The sequence below is a fragment of the Pinus tabuliformis genome, chromosome 1_1 (assembly GCF_031772625.1).
Source record: "Pinus tabuliformis cultivar Carrire ecotype Pingquan chromosome 1_1, CPIR1, whole genome shotgun sequence".
NCBI classification, from domain to species: Eukaryota; Viridiplantae; Streptophyta; class Pinopsida; order Pinales; family Pinaceae; genus Pinus; species Pinus tabuliformis.
Genome location: NC_142297.1, coordinates 664,489,281 through 664,499,158, shown reverse-complemented (window position 1 = coordinate 664,499,158; position 9,878 = coordinate 664,489,281). Strand labels below are relative to the sequence as shown.

Genomic DNA, 9,878 nt, shown 5'->3' with positions numbered 1-9,878 from the left:
GGGTCGGTTTCCGCGGAGGATATATGACTAGTCTGACACACCCATCCATTTAGGAAAATGGGATTAGATTGGAATAGGATTCCCTCGTCAAAATTATGTGAGTGAAGGAAACGTACCATTCACCTTTGTCTATTTCGATAGACAAAACCTAGGAAGTGTTTCTGTCTGCTACACAGGTGGAACCATCTTGTGGATGTAAGAACTTCTGTATGGTAACCTGGAAAATCTACTTCTCTATACCTGGGGGCATGCAAACCTTTTGCATGCAAGTGAAAAGCGACCAACGTAACTCTAACCCCGTATTTTTTACTGACTTCAACTGCTTAAGTTAGGTGATTGGTCTGATCAACCATTCACCTTTGCCGGGACCAACGGAAATGGAAAAAGGAGATGTTTCCCACCGAGAAGCTATCCTACCTAACCTTAGTAGTTCTTTAACCCCTAGGACAGTAGTTGGTCATTCCTAGCCTACATACTAGAGGCCCGGAGCAAAGTTTCGAATGGGGAAAGCTCCCTAAAAATTAACCTATCGATGAGACATCCTTATTATACGACTAGCACAAGCAGTTTTACGCGAAGTTCAAGCTCGTTAAAAAATAAACCTAGCAGCGAGCATATGTTCCACCAGAGTTTAAGCTCATTAAAAAATGAACCCACCTTCGGTAAATAACCATTTCGATTGCATAATTATCAGCTTTTGAACCTTGGTCGTGTTCTTACCATCACCTTCACTCTTTTTTGGCTAATCATATGCCTCCATTTGATTGTTTACCCCTTTTGAGGAACAGCTGCAATGAGTGATTCTGTTAGCCACCTTCTTTACACTACCGTGATTGAAAAGTTCCAAACCTTACCTGGAACCAACTGCTATCCTAAAACATCACTCGTTCCTCAAAAAACGAGTCTCCTTTAAGCTCTTTTCATCTGACTCGCAAAATATGAAAAGATTGCCGAGCAATTGGCCTCTCTAGCTCGTTAAAGTCATTGGAAGAGCCATCCCTCCTCTAGATTTTAATCTTTTTGGACCTAAGAGATTATTGCACAAAAAGATTGAGCGTTTGTCTTGTTTGGCTCGTTAAAACTATCGAAAAGTCATCCCTTTCGCATTGTTTTATACTTTTTCAGACTTAAGGGATTACATTACGAAAAAGGAATACTGGAGTTTCCTTTCCTTCTCTTTTCAGACTCTCTAAAATTGAAAAGAACTGAGTTATCATTGTCATTAAACTCGTTAAAACAATAGATAAAAACTTGTCCATGTAGACAAGAGCGAGTTTCACTGTCGCTAGGCTCGTTAAAACATAGTGACGGGTTTGCCCGAAGGGAAAATTATAGAACAAGCATATGTTATCCTCCTTAAGCATGACAAAAATAAAGAGGTACTGGTCAGCAATGACTGGGGAAAAATTGGGAAGAAAACTTGAAGAAACTTTATTGGTAGCAGGTCACTCTTGAACATGTCACTTTCACTACATCACCATGATTGAGTCGGGTTGGGTTATTCCATTCACCGGTCATATCACCATTGGTCCTCTGTACCATCCTTTTTTTGGGGTTAATGCTACCAATCCATTTCAGTGTCACCGATATGTTCAAGAGAAGTTGCTCTGAGAATTCACCAACCCAGCTTATGTCTCATTCGTTTTCACCTCCACAAAATCATTTGCTCTGTTTCGTGTCGTAGATGTGGGATTCATTAAGGCCCTCCTACGAAGGGTCACTTTTTGTCTACATCAGCTCATTATCCAACAAGTCGACTTAGGAACAACCCTTTCAGTACTTTGAAGGTTGCATGCCTCAATGGCAAGTTTCTCACTTCCGGTGACAAGTTTACATCAATGGCCTTCGATCGAAAGGTTTTGCGTGGTGTTCGACATCAACTCATGTATTCACACCACATGAATTGTACTGCAGTACCTTGAGGGTCATCATCATCATCGGTGATTCCTCTCGCGCCTATTAATAGCTTACATCATTGGCTGGTAATCAGGTGATGTCTTTCCATGTTCGACATCAGAACATCTTTTCACATGGACTGACTTGTACTTTGGGCGAAGATTGAATGAGTTTTTGAAGACCCCGGATCTAGTTTCATCCGTCTGGGCTGCGATATATTCAGGAGAATAAAGACATCAAATGTACATCATTGTTGCACAGATAATCATCCAAGCCAAAGGATGATGGCTCTACCAGAATCATTAGTTTGCCAGACAGACGGTTGTCTGTCCTATGTACATGAAAATGAATTTATAAAGCTGAGCATGGGAATGCCCGCCTCAGCTAGATCATGAAGATATTATGAAGATAATGTATTGTATTGCATCTTATTACAGGTCACCTTCCAGTTCGAAAAACCTCGGATCCTCATGATAAAGCATTTCACCCGACATCAAAAATATTTACGACCTCATGCTTTAGGGGGGCAACTGTTATAGACATATTTGGGCACTAAAACCCCAATTCACATATGTCAATAAAACCAAGGGCTTCTAAGTCCCTAAAAGTGTTGTTTCGTATCCTAAAGGAGCAAGGTCAGTTGATTACATCATCTCCCAGAAGTTCTCCATGAAAAACTACTCAGAACTGGTCAAAACTAGACCATACAGACTGCTTAGTGCTAAGGGTGTGATGCATCTCACCTGCCACATGCAAAAAGTGCAAAGCACCCTGAAAAACCCTTCTGTAGGGTGCGATGAGAGAGAGCAGAAAAATGGCATAGGTAGTTTGCTAGGTGGAAACCCAGAGAATCTTCTAGAAGCTGCCCATTTGACACTTACCTCTCTGAATTTGCTCAGGGATGAGTAAGAGATCATGAAATCTCCAAGTGGAACCAAGAACTATCAGAGAGATGACACTAATCAAAATCCCAGAAGCTGACTCACCCACCTGCAAACATCTATACATGGATCCCTCATCCTAGAGATCCAAAGGTTGGAATTTGGTATTTTGTAAGGAAGTGTTGTTGGTTTCTCTATGCAACATTGTATTGTTGGGTGATCTAAGCTTTTCATGAGGTGAAGAGGGCTTTCATGCTGGGAGGATGGCACTGGGTCAGACCAATGGGTTGTAATCCTCTCTTCTACTACCTCTATCAATAAAGCTATTTGAGTTTTCCTCCATATTCTTGTGTATCACTGAATCTTGTATTGATATATGCATTTGTATGGTTAATATACATTTGATCCTATATTGTTTATGGTTATATATCTCTATGCTTTGTATGGCTTAAAACAGGCTCCAAGGTAGTGGTATCTAAAATTTGACAAGTTTATGTCTGAACAAGGTTATACTAGATGTCACTCTGATCATTGTGTTTATCTAAAAAAGCAAAATGATGGTAGCTATATTACATTGTTATTGTATGTAGATGACATGCTTGTTGCAGGGTCTAACATGCAGGAAATAAATGTGCTGAAAAGAAAATTGACAAATTCATTTGCAATGAAGGATTTGGGAGTTGCAAAACAAATCCTTTGTATGAGAATAACTAGAGACAAGAAAAATAGCAAATTAACATTGTCTCAGAATGAGTACATACAAAAGGTGTTGAAAAAATTTAATATGCACAATGCAAAACCAGTGAGTACACCTTTTGCTAGCCATTTCAAACTTAGTAAGGAAATGTGCCCAAAGACCCAAGAAGACATGGATTATATGTCTAAAGTTCCATATGCATCAGCAGTTGGAAGATTAATGTATGCAATGGTCTACACAAGGCCTGATATTGCACATGCAATGGGAGTTGTAAGTAGGTACATGAACAATCCAGGAAAAGAACATTGGATGGCAGTGAAATGGATTCTCAGATATTTGAGAGGTACCACAAATCAAGCATTATGCTTTGGTGGTTCGAACATTTCTCTACAGGGATATGTTGATGCAAATATGGTAGGTGACAGAGATAACAGGAGGAGCACTACATGATATGTATTTATTGTAGGTGGAACAACTATCAGTTGGGTTTCAAAAATCCAAAGTGTTGTTGCACTTTCAACAACAGAAGCAGAGTATGTTGCTGCTATAAAGGCTAGTAAAAAAATGATTTGGTTACAAAGTTTTATGGATGCATTGGGTAAGAAGCATGATATGGGCATGTTATAAAGTGATAGCCAAAGTGCCATTCATCTTGCAAAGAACATAGCATTTCATTCCAAGACTAAACACATACAGCTCAAGTACCATTTCATACGATCAGTGTTGGAAGATGGAGAGTTGAAGCTGGAAAAGATACACACTAGCCAGAATCCTGTAGATATGCTAACAAAAGCTGTAACCAGGGGGAAACTGAGAATATGCTCAGTTTCTATTGGTCTTCAAGGATGACGATGAAGATGAGAAACAACCAAGTCCAAAGAGGAGTCATTGTCCAACAAATGAAGCAGCAGTGGAGTTGCTACAATCATTCTCCAAGTGGGAGATTGTTGGGTGTGGAGCATGATTATTTAGAGGTCTTTGTTTCAGTCGGATGTATACCCCAGGAATATTGTACACCCCTCCACACGGGGTACAGGGGGGGGGACTGTCCCCCCCCCTTGGGGGTTCGTGGGGGCCGATCCCTCTCGGATGGGGGGTCCGGGGGCCAGCGGTCCCCCGCGAGGGTTTCAGGGGTGGCGCCCCTAAAGCTAAAAACATATGTAAAATATCCTTGTAAAAATATAGTAATTTCTAGTCAATCTGGGCTGTTCATTAGGCAAATGATCTGACTATAGAACTTATGTTTAGTTTAGGGTTTTTTTCCCTAGAAGGTAACCCCTCTCTTTGTATGAGGGTATTGTATTGAGGTTGTGTAATAGATGTGTATTCTCCGAGTGAGAAACAAAGAGGTGAGATTGTGAGAGAAAACAAAGGATATTACAACGGATCTGCTGTAGGTTGTGTCTCTTCATTTTGCTGGATAATAGAAAGGAAGGACTGGCTGTTCGGGGTGGATGTAGCCCAAACTAGGTGAACCACGTATATTTGTGTCTCTCTGGTTTTATGTTTTTGTGTTTTTCTGCATATTATATATCTTGCATTTCTCTGTCATATATAATATTTTTCTAACAATTAAAAGAGATTAGGCAAAGAGGAAGCTCTGGTTAAACCAAAGGAAGTATGTCGAGACAATACTGCAGAGGTTTAACATGCAGGATAGTAAACCAGTGAGGTTCCTATTCCTGTAGGTGTGAAGTTATCTACTGAATAGTGTCCCAAGACACAAGAAGAGGAAGAGGACATGTCCCGTGTTCCATATGCAAGTGCAATTGGTAACCTAATGTATGCAATGGTCTGTAGTAGACCAGACATTGCACATGCAGTGGGAGTATTGAGCTGGTTTATGTCAAAACCATGAAAGGAGCATTGGACAGTAGTGAAGCGAGTTTTTAGGTATTTGTGTGGCACTAGTGATTATGGTTTGTGCTACCAAGGAAGACCAGGATTGAACAGAATGTTGGATATTCATGGCTTTGTTGATGTAGACTGGGCTGGAGATCTGGATCAGAGAAAATCTACAAGTGGGTATGTGTTTAACCTATTTGGAGGTGCAGTTAGTTAGATGAGTAAGAAACAATTTGTAGTGGCACTATCAACTACAGAGGCAGAATACATGGCAGCCACTCATGCAAGCAAGGAAGCAGTTTGGTTGCAGAGATTGTGTTCAAGTATGGGGTTAGTACAGGGAGCTATAAGGATAGACTGTGATAACCAAAGTGCAATTTTCTTGGCAAAGAACCCTGCATATCATTCAAAGACAAAGCACATTGATGTTCAATATCATTTTGTGAGGGATATGATAGAAGACAAAAATGTGTTGTTGGTAAAGGTGAACACTTTGAAGAATACTGTAGATGTATTGACAAAATCTGTGAGCTCTAAGAAGTTCTCTTGGTGTAGAGAAACAATGGGCATTGCAGGGCTGGATAAATGACTAAGCTCTCTTGTGGCCCCCTGTGGAAAGAAAACAACAAGTGGGAGAATGTTGGGTTGTTTTATATTCTCTCCATGACTAGCCCACGTAGTTATCTAATCAATCATCACAATTCTACAACCATACCACTACTTACCCATCTACTCATCCTACCATTTTTTCTACTCTTTATTAGGGTGCACTTAATCTGGCAAACCCTTATCAAAACATTTTTTCTTTTCTTTTACAATAGAAATCTATCTAAATCTAATCTTATTACATCCAAGGGCTCATAGTAAACTATTGATCTCCTTTTATTTACTCTACCTATCTACTTATCTACCAAGATTAAATAGTTTGGTCATATTTTATTCTCTATCTCTAAGCATGAAATTCAAAACATGGAATAACCAAGATTAAATTGTTTGGATACCATGGATTGTGGCATGAATAACAAGTTTCACACAATCATTATTATGCAGAAAAGTAAATAGTAGTGGCATTTTAACTTGCACACTTTCATGGTCTTTTTCTTTTTCCTTGGGGTTCATTTTTCATCTTTTTTGACCTTTTTATTCTTTTTGTCCTTTGATTTTTATTTTAGGACATACCCTCTTTACATTTTTTAATTTTTTTGATTTTTTGAATATGGAAAACATTTGCAGAAAGCAAAGGTATGTACATATTATAGATTTGACCTCAGCTATTAAAAAATTATGACACCTATTAGTATAGGAACATAACATTGGCTCCACTTGGGGATGGCATTTCCTAGTGAAATGTCAAGAACTAGTAGATGAATGGCCTTCTGAATTACTGTGATTTTATTTTGCAACATTCCCTTTTTGTTATAGACATTTTTGGGCACTGCAAACCCAAGCATAAAATGTCCATAAACCAAGGGCTCCTAAGTCCCTAAAAGTGTTGTTCCAACCCCTAAAGGAACAAGGTCAACTGATTACAGCTTCTCCCAGAAGTTCTCCATGAAAAACTACTCAGAACTGGTCAAAACAGGATCATTTCACCTGCTCCAGAGGCAAAGTGCGTTGCATCTCACCTAAGTACACTCAGTGGGTGCATTGCATTTCAAAAATCCCTTCTATGGGGTGCGATCATACCAGCGTTAATGCACCGGATCCCATCAGAACTCCACAGTTAAGCGCGCTTGGGCTAGAGTAGTACTGGGATGGGTGACCTCCTGGGAAGTCCTAGTGTTGCACCCTCCCCAGTATGGTCGCCATTTTGTTACAGGGAAAAGTGTCTATGCAGAACTGCTAATCCCACTAAGGTGTGGTATCTACCTTAGAAACAAATAAAGTAAAACTACTTTCGTTTTCCTTTATGAAAGATAGATGAGAGAAGAATAAAGGAGACCAACCTTTGTCTTGCACTTGGTTCCTTGCTCGATTCCTCTCTCTTCTGATAGTCCTTTGCTACTTGCCTTCTCGTATACCCAGCTTCACAGAGTACCTGTAGAATCAAAGCAGCATAACACTATACAAGAACATGGATCTATAATCATAAACAATCTAGGATCAGATGTAAATTGACCATACAAATGCACAAAACATAGATTACACAAGAGTATGGAGGAAAACTTGAATAGCTTTATTGATAATCAAGAAAGAGCCAAGAGAGTTACAACCAGTTGTTCTGACCCAGCATCATCCTCTCAGCAAGTAAGCCCTTCTTCACCTCATACAAAGCTTAGATCACCCAACACTATGATGTTGCCTCAAGAAACCAACAGCAATTCCTTACAAGATGCAAAATTCCAGCCTTTGGATCTCTGGGATGAGGGATCCATATATAGATATCTGTAAGGGAGATGAGTCAGCTTGTGATTTGATTAGTGTCTTCCCTCTGATAGATCTTGCTTCCACTTGGAGATTGATGATCTCTTACTCATCCTTGGTCGAATTCAAAGAGGCAAGTGTCACATGAGAAGTTTCTGGAAGATTCCATGCTTTTCCACCTCGCGGATTGACACTGCTACTTTTAGAAATATTGTAGCAATCAATTTTCTTGGCCTGGGGGGAAAACCCAAATCAATGCTCATCGAGTGTTTGGATAGATAGGTCTAAGGAATATGGTACCTCTTCAGATCCTTGGTTGCATGTACATTCTACAGACAAAGGAATCATTCAGTCAATGATGTTAAGAGAGGCACCATGGGAAGATCACCACCATCATTCCCATCTCCCGGATTACAACGAAGATTATTCCAATAACCTTAATCATCCTTCAATTTTTGATTTTCTATCAAATACTGTAAATACGGTGGATTATGAGGATAGTTCTTTTACTGTGTCAACCTCATTAAAAAATGAAACGACTCCCTTTCCAAATCGAGTCTTTGATTACGATCTCGTAAAATCAAAATCGAGTCTTTCGAAGATCTCGAAGGTAAACCTTCATTCCAACCACCGAGATGAATGCAATGAAGCTTGGGGGCATGCACCTCGATTTGCGTTATTATGATGGGGGCATGAAAACTTATCACGAGCAGTGTTTCCGCAAAGTTCAAGCTCATTAAAAAATAAACCTAGCCACGAGCAATGTTACCACAGGATTCAAGCTCGTTAAAAAATAAAGCTGCCTCGAGTAGTTTTAGCACATAGTTCAAGCTCGTTAAAAAATAAACATAAGTCATGAGCAAATGTTTCCCCCAGTGTTTAAGCTCAGTAAAAAAAAAAATGAACCGATTTCCGGTAAATAACCATCGTGAATGTAGTACTTCAGCCTTTAAAGCCTTGGTCGTGTTCTCACCATCACCTCCACTTTTGTATTGGCCGATCATTCACTTCCATTTGATTGTTTACCCCTTTGAGGAACAGCTGCGAAGAGTGATCCTGTTAGCCATCCTTGTGACACTACCATGATTGGAAAATTCCAAACCTTACCTGGAATCAGCTGCTACCCAATTTTATCACTCGTTCCTCAAAGACGAGTCTCCTTTAAGCTCTTTTCAACTGACTCGTAAAATATGAAAAGATTGCCAAGCCATTGGCCTCTACAGCTTGTTAAAGGGACCGGAAGTGCTATCCCTCCTTTAGATTTTAATCTTTTTGGACCTGAGGGATTATTACACAAAAAGATCGAGCGCTTGTTTCGTTCGGCTCGTTAAAAGTATCAGATAATTCATCCGTTCTGTATTGTTTTATACTTTTTCGGACTTAAGGGATTAGATGACGAAAAAGGATTTTTGGAGTTTCCTTTATGTCCCTTTTCAGACTCTCTAAAATTGAAAAGGACCGAGTTATCTTTGTCGTTAAACTCGTTAAAACCTAATAGCGACAAACTTGTCCATAGCAGACAAGAACGAGTTTCACTATCGCTAGGCTCGTTAAAACATAGCGATGGGTTTGCCTGAAGGGAAAATTATAGAACAAACATATGTTATCCTCCTCAAGCTTGACAAAAATAAAGAGGTACTGGTCAGCAATGACTAGGGAAAAACTGGGAAGAAAACTTGAAGAAACTTTGTTGGTAGCAAGTCACTCTTGAACATGACACTTTCACTGTGCATCCAAGTCGGGTTGGGTTGTTTCATTCACTGGTCACATCACACCATCCACATTTGGGGTTAATGCTACCAAACCATCATGTCAGTGTCGCCATTATGTTCAAGAGAAGTCACTCAGAGAATCCACCTGTGTCTCACCCACTACAATACATCTTCTTTCATGACCGCCACCCTGAACCTTATATCACCAGATCGTTTTCACCTCCATTAAAATCATTTGCTCCGTTCCGTGTCATTGATGTGGGATTTGTTAAGGCTCTCCTATGACGGATTCCTTCTTGTCGACATCAGCTCATTATCCAAGAAGTCGATCTAGGGACAACCCTTCCAGTACTTTGAAGCTTGCATGCCTCAATGGCAAGTTTCTCACTTCCGGCGACAGGTTTACATCATTGGCCTTCGACCGAAAGATTTTGCGTGGTGTTTGACGCCAAGTCCTTTATTCACACCACGTGAATTGTACTG

General features: G+C 39.9%; 1 non-coding gene across 1 annotated transcript; it reads left to right on the top strand.

Annotated features, from left to right (window-relative positions):
* Positions 1-6,991: 6,991 nt before the first annotated feature.
* On the top strand, positions 6,992-7,110 carry LOC149215141 (5S ribosomal RNA). Its single transcript, XR_016251579.1, has one exon. It is a non-coding gene; the product is annotated as a 5S ribosomal RNA (ribosomal RNA).
* The last annotated feature ends 2,768 nt before the right edge of the window (positions 7,111-9,878 follow it).